Source organism: Megalobrama amblycephala, linkage group LG10, assembly GCF_018812025.1.
Source record: "Megalobrama amblycephala isolate DHTTF-2021 linkage group LG10, ASM1881202v1, whole genome shotgun sequence".
In the NCBI taxonomy this organism is placed as follows: Eukaryota; Metazoa; Chordata; class Actinopteri; order Cypriniformes; family Xenocyprididae; genus Megalobrama; species Megalobrama amblycephala.
In genome coordinates, this window is record NC_063053.1 from 19,130,412 (window position 1) to 19,145,224 (window position 14,813).

The 14,813-nt window shown below is 37.7% G+C and overlaps 1 protein-coding gene across 6 annotated transcripts in view; it reads left to right on the top strand.

Annotated features, from left to right (window-relative positions):
- zmiz1a (zinc finger, MIZ-type containing 1a) overlaps positions 1-14,813 on the top strand; it is a 167,052-nt gene that overhangs the window by 65,796 nt on the left and 86,443 nt on the right. For 5 of the 6 annotated variants that reach the window (XM_048205204.1, XM_048205203.1, XM_048205206.1 and 2 more), the window contains one exon: positions 14,343-14,417. The exons of the other annotated variant lie outside the window; for it this stretch is intronic. The gene's annotated coding sequence lies outside the window, so the exon portion shown is untranslated. The remainder of the gene's footprint in view (positions 1-14,342; positions 14,418-14,813) is intronic. 6 annotated transcript variants of the gene reach the window in all.

A 14,813-nucleotide genomic window follows, 5' to 3' on the forward strand; every position in this document is an offset into this window, starting at 1 on the left:
ATGGAAGGTGTTGAAACAAGCCGAAATATCCCTTCTACCTATGCCAAAAGTGCATTCATGAAGAGCACTGACTGTGCAATGCGGGACAGATGTGGGGATTCCTCTGGAAATATGTCTTTTGTGTGGAAGGGAAATGAAAGCTTAGGCTGGGATGTTCTTCATCTCACTTTTGGAGGTGAAGAGGCTGAGGATTGTGCATCTGTGTTGCGTTTATGCCAATGACAGCTAGCATCCTGATAGGGCTCAGAGTTTGACACAATGCCAAAACTGATAGTCAAGAACACTGTTTCGGTGTAGCATACATTTGAGCGGGTCAGTAGTCTTGTAACCTATTGATTTTAGAGACTCAGAAACAGCTCACTGGAAAGATATGGTTGTTGTGTATTTTTTGGAACTTGAAAGCTGTAGGTTTCATTGAGATTTACGCGGAAAAGAGCGATTAGTGCAATATTAATCAGTACTTTGTTCCACTGTGGGCTTTAAACAGCAATTTTTTTACGCATATGTTGTCATAGCAGCGAGATATAAACTTTTCCTTTGTCAGTTACTCACCAGTAATCATCATTGAATCATTAAATGTACAGATGTGTGTGCTGCCCTTGACAGGAAGCTATATGATTACAAAAGATGTTTTCTGTTAGCCTGCCAGGCCATGCAACCATGATGAATGAGTGTAATATACAGTGCATCAAGAGTGGACACATGCATTAATGGCTCTCAATAATTTGAGCAATACATTTCAAATGCTACTTGCACTCAGAGACTGATTGTTTCTGAATGATTTAATCTTGTTGAGTTGTCTCCCGCCCGTTCGTGTCAGTAAACAGGAAAACAATGTGCTCATTTGAATAATATCACAAATTGTGTAGTTCCTGGCAGTCCTGGGCTGTGCAGTGTGAAGAGTGCCAGCCCTCGGGGTCTGAGTGAACAAAAACAAATCACTGCATTGCTTACACAATTACAAACCTGCGTACTATTCATCTGCACAGGATATGCGAATTACTTATCTGAATGCGTCTTCAGATATTATCGCTAACACACAGTGTTGCACAGATTGAGATGTTTGAGATACAGGTTCTTGAAGCAGATCGCTGTGCATATGCATAAGAGGAATCTGGCTGGCATAATAAGAGTGTTATTTAAATATACAGATTGTCAAAGATTAGCTTCATATTACTTTATATATTGTTGAATTATAATATTACAGTGTAAAATATAAGATGATCTAAAATGAACCTTTTATACTGAGTCAATCAAAATGACTAACAAAAGAGTTGTGAATCATTCTGAGCCATATATATGAAAACCTGAAGCAAATGATCTAGATACTGCTACAGCATCTTCGCATATTGGAACTGTAATCAGTGTATATGATCCTTCGATTTGTTAAAAAAAAAAAGAAAAAAAAAAAAGTAATTTGGCACCGAAATGTTTTCATTTTTGGAGCCGGTGGCTTCATAGTAGTTGTTTTGGTCCGGAGCCCTGGAAGAGCTTGAGATCTATTGGGGTGGAGACTGAACTCAAACAAAGCCTTGAGTTATCAGAACATACGGTCTCATCCAGCTGCACTGATTATGTGAATTTCTCTCATTTATTTGCTGGTGATTTAGGGCGTTCACAGTGTTGGTGTTGCTTGCTGGCAGAACTATCTGGAGTTGATTTACGGATACAGACTGTTGGATAGAAAATCTGAGGTCATTATGATTCTGCCCAGACCAACATTAAAAAGTGTATTTATTGCACTTCCAGTTTTTATGTGTGATCCGTAGCAGGCAGACTGGATGCTCTCATTTGACAAACCTCCATTTTGCTTGTATTTGACAGCAGTCATCTCAATACATTACATCCAGCGTACGTATATTGCTCCTCCAATCATATATTTTCATTCTCTTCTTCCAACACTGTGATCTTTATAGACTTCATAAAGAAAGACAGATGTTCCAGGTTTCTTGGTTTCCCCCAACCCAGACTTCCCAGGTTGGCTCTCGGTGACATCTTATGTTCAAGGCCCCCAGAAGGACCTGCATATGTGGGCCGACGTCTGCTCCCTCAGAACTGCCATAACAAAGCGATTAAAGAGCTGCAGTGATAGGGAAATTTTATAGTATCAGTAAGGATGTCTCTGAATGTCTATGAGGAAGGAGGAATGTAGTAAGCATTTTAAAGCAGCAGGCCATTCAAGATCTGAATGAAAATGCTCCTACCTCCAGCGAGACGACCTGTAGCCCCACGCCTTCCAGAGGAGGAGAGCTTGAAAGACATCCAGACTGAGTTTAAGGCCTGTGCTCTCCTGTTAATGAAGCACAGAGAGAGAGGGAAGGGGCCTCTGATATGTTTAATTAGAGGGTCTAGCTAATTGACTTTTAAACTTCTGATTACAGTGTGGAATTTCACTTAAATTAAGGAGTTTGAGAACTCTTGGAATGAAAATAATGGTAAGAATAGAACAATTGTTAGTGGGGTTTTTTTAGTAGTAGGTTGCTTGCTGGTTCTTGGCACCATATTTATACATTTTATATTATATATAAGATGTTATAATATATTTTTTAAATATTTGTTTTAAATTAGATATACTAATTTGCATATTTATTTTGTATTTAATAATTTATAAATGTATTATTATTATTTTATAAAAACATTCGATTGATTGATTTGATTGATTCATTCATTCCAATTAAACATTATTTTCATTACAATTAAGCACATTTTACCTACAAATTCTGCAATGTGAAAAAAGAATAACATTGTTTAATTAGTAAAATAATTATACTTAATTGTAGTGTTTTATGTTATGCCTTTAATTTAATCCTCAGTGCATCATGTTAATAGGAATTTGGAGGGGAAATTTGCCTAATTATCATAAGATCATTTTATGGCCCTTAAAATAGGCTTCATTTTCTTTTTGGGGTGAAACATGACTTGGATTCTTTTTTGTAAGATTGATATTACCATTTGGAGTTTCGAAGCCAAGTTGTAACGCTTAGCATTACTACACATTCAGCTATAAAGGTTATGTGTCACAAGCTATCCGTTGGCGTTCCCAGATATTTCACACATGCATAAGCACAGTTTCAACTGTTTTGAAAGGCAAATAGCTGCATGGCTGCGTGAGCTGCAGAAGGTTGTTGTACTGTCCAGACCCAGATACCAGAGAGTGAGTTATTCCCTGCACCGTGACCTGATTAATTGAGAATGTCTGAGGTTGTCTGTGGGTTGTGTTCAGGCTCCAGTCGCCGCCCCAACCTCATCCATCTCAAATGCTTGCGTCTAAAGGTTGGCCTCCGAACGCTGACCCTTCGCCTCTGCCGCAGACAAAAAGTCAGTGTGCTTAAGTTGATTGAATGAGAGAGAGCAAGAGAGTGAGCGCGGGATCAAGGGAGAAAGATAGCGCAGAGCGAGCGAGAGACAAAAAGAGGCAACATTTAGACAGCTGCACGCGTAGTGCCATGTATCCATGTCTGTCAAAGGAAGATATTTCTGTCTCCTTAGTGCAGGCCACAGGCTTCCAAGCAGGCCATCTCGATGTCATCACCGTCACCTTGCTGTCATTGGCTAAAAAGGCCTGGCTGCGTGCGTGCCTGAGGAACAGCATGTGCTGGAGTTAAGGGCTCTGCTAGCCCAGGCCTAATTGGAGTGCGTCAGTCAGGCAGTTTGACTCATCGAAAATTACTGGGAGCAGTGCACTTAATAGGAAAGCAGAGAGGAATGACAATAAGGTCATGATACCACCACATCCAATGGCAACGATCACATTCCAGGGCTGCAGTAGTTATATCTCATGAGCACACCATGCTAACGGTGTACGCGATGATGGACGGCCACATGGCGTTCAAAATGAGCCCTGTCTTAGAGATACAGTCAGGATCCAAAAATAACACTGGTGCCAAATGGAAGAAAAAATGGCTTTGGTGAGTATATAGTAACTCGCCAATTGGACGGATACAATAATATGTGGTTTAAACTGAATTGTAAGAAGAGTCTGACCCTCACTGATGCAAGTGGCATAAGCAAATCGAATTGTACATCTGCTAACCCTAGTGAAAAATAAATATGCTAAAAAGTATTTGAAATGCATTTATTTCATGTTAAGTATACCATAAATACATTTACATATTTATGTACTTAATAAAAATACCCTGCAATTGTACTTTTGGTATATTAAACTGGTATAATTAAAGTCTAAAATTGGAACAACTAATACATAGTGCACTTTAATGCTGAGGTCCAACTAAAGATATACTTAAATATATTTGATTGTGCTAAAGTGGAACTATTGCAAGTAAACTTTAGGTACACTTTAAATATCTTGCATTTAAATACTGATATTATTCAAAGGTCATACAGTCCTTGTCAATATTGACATCAAAACACATTTAGGCTTAATATTAAGAAATTTGCATTGTGCACATGAAGTACTCCAAATAAAGTTTCTTTTGACAATGAGATTATTTAGCTTTTATATTTATATAAAAATCTTTTACAGTCCCACTGAAATATGCAATGTGCTTCAAAGTATCTGAAAAGCAAAATGCTGGGAAATTTCTTGCGCCAGAAACCATGCAAACCAAAATAAAATCTCAAATTACATGTGATATCATTTGTAAGACTCATACATGACAATTTTTGTATTGTCAGAAATTGAAACATTGTTGGGTGTTTCCTAAAGATTGCATCGTAACCTCATGGCACACATACTTTCGTGGTGAAACGTGAGGTGGGTGTTTATGTTCTTTAGGTTAACATGGTTATCTGTGGAGGAAACCTGGCCTGCTGGCTCTGTTCTGATGAGCTGACTTCACTCCGCAGCTGCAGAAATATTCTCTCTCACTGAGCTGCAGGGACATGCCAGTATTTTCATTCCTAACTTCAGGCATTTCCGAGCTCTAACAAAGAAAGAGTGAGGTGATGAAACTAGGGTGGAAGCTGTTTTCCAAAAGCACCAAATTATTTTTCTGCGGGAGCAGTAGATGCCGAATTCCACTGAAGCTCTATTAAGGTTGATTCAGAAACATTTCATGCTGTTTCTTTATAGTAAACATCGTTTCTGTAGATGCTTTCTCATGAAGACAAGTCTTTCTTACATATTTATTTGAGTTATATCCTGGCACCAAGTACTGGAGACCGGGACTACTTGTCAAAAAGGCTAAAAAGCGTGACAACACTAGTCTGTATGCCACATCAGCACATCTATTCCCTCCATTTAACACTCCATTGCTTTACTGTATTTTTTTTTAAACTGGCGGTATTGGAAAATTACAAGCTACTGCTCAAGTCACCATCTTGTTTTTAATCCTTTTGGAAACCGCTTCCCTCCTGTGTAATACTGGTGGATCCTGAACCGGAATCCCACTCATTTTTTGTTGAGTTACACTCAATCTTCTCCCATTGACCATTGCGAGGGCTCCTGCTGAGGATTGACGGGGAGAGCCTTTGACAGGCGGATACCAATAAACAGGGAATTGCCCTTCCAGAGAAAATAGCTTGGTAATTGTTGGGTACGTTCAAGCTCGGCCGCAAAGAAAAGACTGGAGTGAGCCTGCGCATTTTTCTGCCCTGTGTCAGGGCTGTAGATGTGTCAGCAAGCCCCTCGCTCTTGTGCGCATGGCTGTGGCTGTCTGCTCGACTTGGCCCGGTGCTGGAGGCCCAGCTGAATGCTTAGTGGTTGGCAGGCTTGGCCGCTTGCCTGTATAACTGGAGTTTGAATGAAAGGGGCCTTGTGAACTTTTGGGCTACTGTGGCATTTTCCAGCTGCCGAGCGAAGTGATTAAAAATCTTTAGCTATATAGCTGAAACGTGTGGACTTGGTGTGCTCGGTTTGCTGGAAACACATTGTGTGACTATAGATATAGTAGAAATTCTGTTTAAGTTTCTGTTTAAATCTTGATCCTTACCCATTTCTCTACTCTTGATTTTGTTCATGGTTGTTTCATGTGCACACATTTACACTTTGCATTGCTGATTCTTCAACTCAGTCAGTCTGTTTACTGCCAGTGATGCTTTTTAAATGTGTTTGACGTTGTTTTGCGCTTGTTTCTTATTGTCTCTGCTTTTTGATTGTTCCTTTGAAACTCATCTACAGTATATTCTAGGATTTAAACCTGTAAGTATTAGCAAAGTCCCTTTCAAGGAAAGTCTGTTCACTTGGCGGCCATATTTGCAACGCCTCCAGGCAGCTATTTCGGGCATCCAAGACCAAGTCCTATGTATCTGAATGGGGTGAATCCTGAAATCTCAAAAACTGTGAACTCACAATTAAATTACATATTTCAAATCAGCAACAAAATCTGACATGAACTGTCCCATAAATGTTGTTTCTTATGCTCAAATAGCATTAAAAAAGCTTCTTTTTCAGGCTAGAGGAGCCAATGCGCATGTGCAATCCTAAGCGCGAGTCTCAGGTTTCTATGGAGCCTCTAATGGCAGCTGCAGTGATGCAATGACTTTATCAATCAGCGATTGGCTCTTTTACTTAGAAGGCGGGACATATTCCGCCATATTGTGCGTTGCAATTTCTCCCGTTCATAACTAATAGGAGCAAACAGTCTTTCTATATCTATAGTCTTTGGTATTAGGGAATTTCTAAATTCATATTTACAGATTTTATCAAAAAAAAAAAAAAAAATAGAATTATTACTTATTAAAATTAAATTATAATTTGAATTATTATATGAGTTATTATTATTATTATTATTATTATTGTTATTAGAAACTAATATATAGATCATGATAATATTTTTAAAAGTATAAATATAAAACCTGTATAAACTATTTATAATAAGAATGTTAAAAATACTACTGGAGTAGTACTACTAATAATATTATTTAAAATAAATAAATAATAATAATTGTTATGCTTTTTATATTTATATATTTTAAAAAACATTATCGTAAAATTTTATATGTTTTTATTATATTTAATATTAATATTTTTATGCTAAAACGTTAAAACATTTACATCTACAAAATGTTTGTTTATTTATTTATTATGAAATATGTCTATATTAAAATCTATATCCAAAATTGTATACATTTAAAAACGTGTAACTTTTAACCTGCACACTGACATTAGCTGTTTCTTCCCCACTGATGACCCTGTTAGAGTTTATCTTGCCTTCTGCAGTTACTGAGTAAATTAGAGCTGCGGAAAACATGGTGACAGATGTCTTACATCACTCTCATGTGATTGGCTGTGAGTTTTTTTATTGTCTGTGTGAAGTCTCATTACCCACTGCCCCTGGAAAAGAGCCTAATAAGGCAGACAACAGTCTGCAGTCTCTATTGAACTGTACAGAGAAAAATAAAGGTCTGCACCACATGTAAAGACACCTGCTTGCTAATTTGTATGTCCGCAGAATGCTCGTGTTGTGCTTTTTTTTTTTTTCAGTCAGAGCAAATATATGCTCTGATTTTGATGCAGGAAACCAATTGGGAAAAAAAGATGTCCCTCCAGCGGGTTGAGCCCTAAATGAATTATTCAGATCTACATGTTGTGTGTTTTGCCGGCCCATTCTGCTTAATGGCATCTTTTATGGCATGCATCAGAGACGACTCCAGATGCAAGACAGCCTCAGCATTCCAGGTTTCTGCATTGCCTCACTGTGTGGCTGAGAAACAAAGCTTAAAATGCTGGAATTCATTTCACTTTTAGTGTCCCCTTAATAAACGATTCGCAAATCAATGGCTGCTTTTGTCATGTAATTTGTTTCCGTGCTCAGTTTTGTGATAATGTTTTGCAAGCAAGGCTCTTTGGATCAATATGAGATTGAGGGGGGAAAACACAAGCCTGGCTTCTATTTTTCTCTTCAAATATTTGGAAAATGATGCAGTTGGTGCATTATCTCATCCAGAACAATTTAGCTTCATAATGGAGTGCTAGTTTTTGTACAGATAAGAAGAACAGAAGTGTATTTGAACATGCAAATTAAAGAAAATTCATATTAAAATTTGATAAAATTCTGTTTACATGCTCGATCTTGCACTGATTATTCTTAATGATGTGTAAGCTGATGTAAATTCCTTTAAACTAAGCTTTTTATCGTCTAAGGTTATAAACTGTTTAAGCAAAACTGATTTTAAATGTGCACATCTTGACAACGTCAACACCAGATAAAGCTCAAAATCTGACATAAACATGGTTTTCTTGCATTGTTGGTTTTTATAATGAGCTGATTTTTGAGTGATCAGTGCTTTGTTTTACATGTAACAGCACTCTACAGCGGTGTGCAACACCTTTGTGTGTTTTGTCTGTGTTTTGCCTGGTCTTTCCTCAGCTGCACCTGCACTAATTGTAAGTGTGCAGCTGTGATGTGAGAGCCGTACTCCAGCTGGGAGAGCTTGTTGAGCTGCCACACAAACCCGGCGAGCTAAACACCCCAGTAAGTCCCTCCTTGACTCAGCTAATGAGTGTGGAGCACAGACAATACACCCCAATCCAACAGCCCATCTGAGCGCCACTGCAGTCCAAGAACCGGAGGAGGTCAGCTATAGACGGCTCTCAGTTTGTGCTCCGTGACCGTGAAAGTGTGGATAATCAAGCCTTTGCTGTCTCGGCCTCCTGTATCCCGACTGTGTCTTTCCTTTATTGTTAGTATCAGTCCGTCTCATGGGTTTTTCTCATGCTGAGTGACTCCAGATCAGTCATCCAGCCTGAAGGTCATATTTTCTTCATAAGTAAATTATACTCACTGTGTCATGAAGGTTTTGTTTTATTATTATTAATAATAATTTTTATTATAAAATTTGTCTTATTTTTAAAATGTTTCAAAAAGATTTCTTTAATATATATATATATATATATATAATGTGTGTGTGTGTGTGTGTGTGTGTGTGTATGTATTTTTTTTTTCATCAGATGTGGGTTTAGATAACCTAATTGTACCAATTAAAATGGTAGTAGCCCATTGAAAACTGGAGCAGTGGCAGTCCTTAAGGAATAACCTATAACATCCTCGTGTCTAAACCTTATTTCAGTAAGTCCTTGGGCATCGTGTCCGGAATAACACTGGTGGATGTTCTCTGAGTAGGACGTTAACATGCACTTCACATTTTGTCTGTTCTCCAATGCTTAATGCAAGAACTGTAGAGTGTTTTGTTAATTAAAATGATATGTCCATTTTAATTTGAATCAAACATAAGAAAATAAATGAGAGGGTCACAGCAGCCAGCCAGATTTGAGTGTAATTTAATGGCATACTGTGTGGAAATTATTATTATTATTATCATCATCATTCTGGTATCTGTAGTCACTATGACCTGATACAATTACAATATTCTGGTAGAATATCAAAAGTGGTGTGTAGGTATTATTAATACTGTCGTGATAAACAAGTCCATTAATAGTCAAAGCATGATCCCATTAGGATATCAGTAGTTTTGCTTTTCCAAAAGCTGACTTGAAATATTCATATGAAATTACAGCTATAGGGGTCCGTAGGGGGTGATAGCAGGAATTCAAGCAATAAACACACCTAATAGACCCAGCACTCCAGTCGCATGCAGAGGGCCGAGAATCAGAAAGATTGTCGTTTTTTTTTTTCTTTAGCTTATAAGCCCATTCATTCAGGCTCAGTGACAGTTGCATGACAGGATATGGATGGTGGAACTGTAGAAGCTGATGAGAAAGATGAAGACAAAGTTTTATATGAACAGATTATTGCTGCCTTCAAGTTATGTCAGAATTATCGTATTTACGAGAAGAAAATGTATTAAGTGCCAGTGGGAAGTCCTGGATTTTCTTTGAACCCTCACTTTTTTTAGTTGAGGATGTGTCCATTGCAAATGCAAATGTACTGAAACCATAACCATCATGGAAAATTATGCTTATTGGTCATAATTCAGCTCTAATTAAGAATGTTGACTGTACGATTTAGTTTTTGCAGTTCTTAAAAAAAAGCTCCCAAGTCTGTTTGTAAATTACATCTGTTTTTCCAAACAGAATAGTTATAGTTAATAGTTGTAAAATTACTTAAGACTCAAAAGATATTATATGTTAAATCTCTTAGCGTTGGGTTTATTCTGTAGTAGATAACTTGTGTTTTGGTTTAGACAGGATATAAATGTTAAAGGGGACATATGATGAAAATCTGACTTTTTCCATGTTTAAGAGCTATAATCGGGTCCCCGTTACATCTACCAACCCAGAAAATGTGAAAAAAGGACAACCCACTAACTTTGTTTTGGTAAGCCTTTCTCTGCAAGCATGTGAAAAAACGACCCGCTCAGATTTTGCTCCCCTAGTGACGTAGGAAGGGGAGGGGATATTATTATTCCTTTTTGTTTTTGCAAATGACAATGGCGTACCAGAGCCATAGCAAAAGTTTGAGCAAAGCATGCTAACTGTTCTGTCTTTGGCTGCACAAACAAGCACAGAACACTATTTAGAGTCTCGTTAGCTTGGATAACTTACAAGTTGTCCCTGGCAAACTTTGCTAACAAAGGAGCGTTTCTGTCTGAGTGATATTTTGGAAAAAAATATTAGACTATTCACAGCATTTGATAGCAATCATAAACTTTGTAGGCTCTGTTTGGCAAACAGGTACGCTATGTATAGTGGGCGTCCATACGGGTTTTGCACAAAAGATTAACATGACTGCACATGCTAGTCAATTAGTTGAATCAACTCCACAGCAACTACAAAAATGTATTCATTAACCATTCAGAAACGTCCAGTAAAAGTTGTATCTTTTTACAGCCTCTCCATCAGTGTCCGACTCCGGTTTGAACAATGTAAGGCTGCGTGAGATTCTCCAGCTTTGTTGTTGTTGAGTATCCGAAGCGCAAGCTGTTAAAGCTCCGCCCTCTTTTGGAAAGCAGGCAGGGAGCAGTAGCTCATTTCCATTTAAAGGGAAACACACAAAAACAACCGTGTTTTTGCTCACACCCAAATAGGGGCAAATTTAACAAGCTATAATAAATAATCTCTGGGGTATTTTGACCTGAAACTTCACGGACACAATCTGGGGACACCAGAGACTTATTTCTTGTGAAAAGAGGCATAATAGGTCCCCTTTAATTTTGTTGTTACTGAAACCACACCCCCTGCACAGTAAGGGATCGTACACATTCAGCCTGTTTTTAATGTAATGCAAACCCTACAAGAAGAAAACTTTTTCCATGACCACTTAACCAATAAATGTTTTTTTTTTTTTTTTTTTTTTTTTTTTTTTTAATCTGTATTTAATTAAATAATGTTATTTCACATCCTGCCAATATTGTCCTACAAACAATGTTCATATTGAAGGCTATGAAAACAAACATAGTGACCGTGTAGTCTATGCTATATTATGTGCAAAAAAGGGGTCAAAACACATTAGGCCTACATTTATTGTAACATTGCAATCTGAAAACAAAATAATGCTTTAAGAAGTTAAAGTCCCCATGAACCGGAAGTTGCAAAGAACTTTTCTCCAGTGTTGTGACGTATTTCCAAGTGAAACGGAATATTGAATAGAGGGCAGGGTTTTACTTCAGCACTCCTCCTCTTCATCTCTTGCTCATGGCAGACTAACAGTTAGAGGGGAGTGGTTTAAGCGCTTTCAACCCAAACCGTCAAACTGACGTCATCAGAGAAGGAACGCCATTCCAGACTGGAAATAACTTTTCAAATTTTGATTAAAGATTACCACGACAAACAATTTTTTTCTGTGTATTAACTTGCACGGATTAATTGTTCACCACAAGGATAGTAATATGCACTAGCAAAGTAACTAGGGTCAATTTTGATTTCATGAGGACTTTAAATTCACTAAACTAAAAATGAAAATAAATAAAAACATAAGCACAGACTAATTATAATTAGTTTATAATTATAAATAGCCTAATTAGGCTATTTTGATTACCCTACAATAGTCACTTTACAGTTACTGCTATCATAAAAATACACTTAGCCTAGTTGTATGTTTGAAATTCTACATATGGCAAACAAATATTTTATGAAAATGTATATTTTAGTCAGAATTATTACGCTTCTATTCAATTGCTCTCCGTCTGTTTGGCGCGCTCGTTCACGGAAGTTTGTGCTTGCACATAGAGGTATGTTTGTTTCCACCAATCGCTGCCCAAGTTAAGGTTACGTATGGTGACGAAAGCACGTTAGTGCTAGCCCTCCCGGAACCCATTGCATTGCAGTGCCTGCAGTTCGAGAAAAAACTTATTTGAATGGAAATCTCGGCCAGAGTGAAATCGCCCAAAAAGAGGTGGTACTCCATAGAATGTGACTTGACGCTGATTGGACTATAGCCAGACCAGAGGCAGAACAGTCTGAGCAGTGAGTGACAGCTAGCATAACACTGTAGTTGAATGTAATTGAAAAAATACGTCCCTTTTGCTCTTTGGTGGTGTGTCGCCCAACTGAACAAACCGCCCCTGGTGGTGGGGGGAGTGCTGGTTTTGACATGACTTCTCAAGAATGTTTAAGTGTAATTTCACAGATTTTCAACCTGCTTTGTATTGTTACAATGTCGGTAGTATATGTAAATAGACAATGTTTAACGTTACTCGTTCTCCATGTTACCTGGACAGAGAAATTCACATTTATTTGTCAGCAAAAGTTCTTGTGAAAACCAAAAATATCTTACTCCCGCTAGGGCTGGCTGGTATATCAAGTTTGTACGATATATCGATATATTTTTTGTATACGATACAGAATGAGGCAATACCGTTTAAATCGATTATACAGTAGTTTTATACGAGCGCATCTGAAACATAGCGGTGGATGTCGCAGAGTGCTGCTGATGGAAAAATGCACAAATACATTTTGTCCTAAACATGAGACATGCTTAATATTAAAGGATTAGTTCACTTTCAAATAAAATATTCCTGATAATTTACTTACCCCCATGTCATCCAAGATGTTCAGGTCTTTCTTTCTTCAGTCGAAAAGAAATGAAGGTTTTTGATGAAAACATTACAGGATTTTTCTCCTTATAGTGGACTTCAATGGTATTCAAACGGTTGAAGGTCAAAATTACAGTTTCAGTGCAGCTTCAAAGGGCTTGAAACGAGAAACGGTCTTTTTCGGAAAAAATACAACTGTATATGCTTTATAAACACAAATGATCGCCTTGCATGTGCTTCTGCTTTCCGTATTCTTCAAAAAGCTTACGCTGTATGTCCTACGCCTTCCCTATTCTACTTACAGAACGAACGCGGCGCCAGTTCCATTTTTTCCACAAGTAGAATAGGGAAGGCGTAGGACATACAGCGTAAGCTTTTTGAAGAATACGGAAAGCAGAAGCACGTGCAAGGCGATCATTTGTGTTTATAAAGCATATACAGCATATACAGTTTCCGAAAATGACCAATCGTTTCGCTAGATAAGACCCTTATTCCTTGTCTGGTATCATTTAAAGCCCTTTGAAGCTGCACTGAAACTGTAATTTTGACCTTCAACCATTTGGAGACCATTGAAGCCCACTATAAGGAGAATAATCCTGGAATGTTTAAGGGCTTTAAAAACAGCCTAACTCATAAGATTAAGATATAGTTAACACGTATAGTTTAAAGCGGCTTTCCCCGTCAGATGCTCTGAGTCTGACAGATACGAGTGTTGACAGAATTTGTGATTTGGTTCTCAGCGCATAACTTACATTTCACAGGTATATTCTCCATCTGTAAATGTCTCAAAATTCACACCAGTAATGTTATTTTTCTTGTGTACGTTTAGAAAAGCTACATAAATACCTTAATTAAACTAATGTCTAATCTTGGCTTAGTCTAAGCCCTGTTTGTGAAACCGGGCCATAGTGTGCCAGACTCTACATGGTTACATTCCTAGCACTGGATTCTGTCAGTGCTAGGATATCATAGGTTTTGTTGTTTTATTGAACTTCTATTGAAAGACAGTTGTCATAGAAAACACTGAATTATTTTGCTGTTACAACAAACATCAGTATTAAATAGACCAACAATTTAAAATAGATAAACTTTTAAAATTTAAAATGCAAAACTAAGTTCTAAAATACAGTCATTTAGGATTCTGCATCTGCATATCTTTGTTTGAATCAGTTGTTGGATTAGCAATTTTACATATAAGACATCCATTTTTCTTGTAATTTGATTTGGTTGTTGTTTATGAAAATTATAAACAGTTGCTGTTCAGTACCGTCACTATAACAGTTAGATTGTCTCCTACACTAGCTGGTAAATGCCACAGATTATAATGGTACATGATCCCATGTGCAGAATAAGCCTAACCGTGTGCTTCCTTTATTTAGAAGTGTGACATTATCAAGCAGGGAAGGTACAGAACGGGGGATTATGAATACCGAGAAGAACACGTGTAACCGCGCACATCATTTACTTTGGCAAAGGATTAATATAATGTGTTCTTTTTTAAATTCCAGATCACTTCTATGATTGATGAAGATATGTGAGTGAATTTGCCAAACACTGAACAAAGAAATCTACTGCATCCTCCGGTAAGCGCTTTGACTGATGATCCTTCACTGCTCATTTCTGCTAATGATTGTTCACCTAATCACAGATTTGCACACACGTGCCGCTCGCATGGTGTTATCTTCAAAACAACTTTCCCGAATTAACTCGAATGGCTAATTGGTGCTAAAAAAGGGAAAGCATTCACGCTGTCGTGTCAGACGCTCATATTTCTTGAGCGCAGTCAAACGACGAATTTATTTAGTGTTTTTGAGCAGCAACAGAACGTTCTGTATAACATGAGTCATAATTAGCAGCGGGGCCTCTCAAATCACTCGCTGCTTTGTTGTTCCCCCTTACAACGTCAGTGTCAGTTTTTTATGTGATTATTAAAGGCAGGCACAATTACTGAGATGTGAGATTCTTTGGGGGGAAAAAAA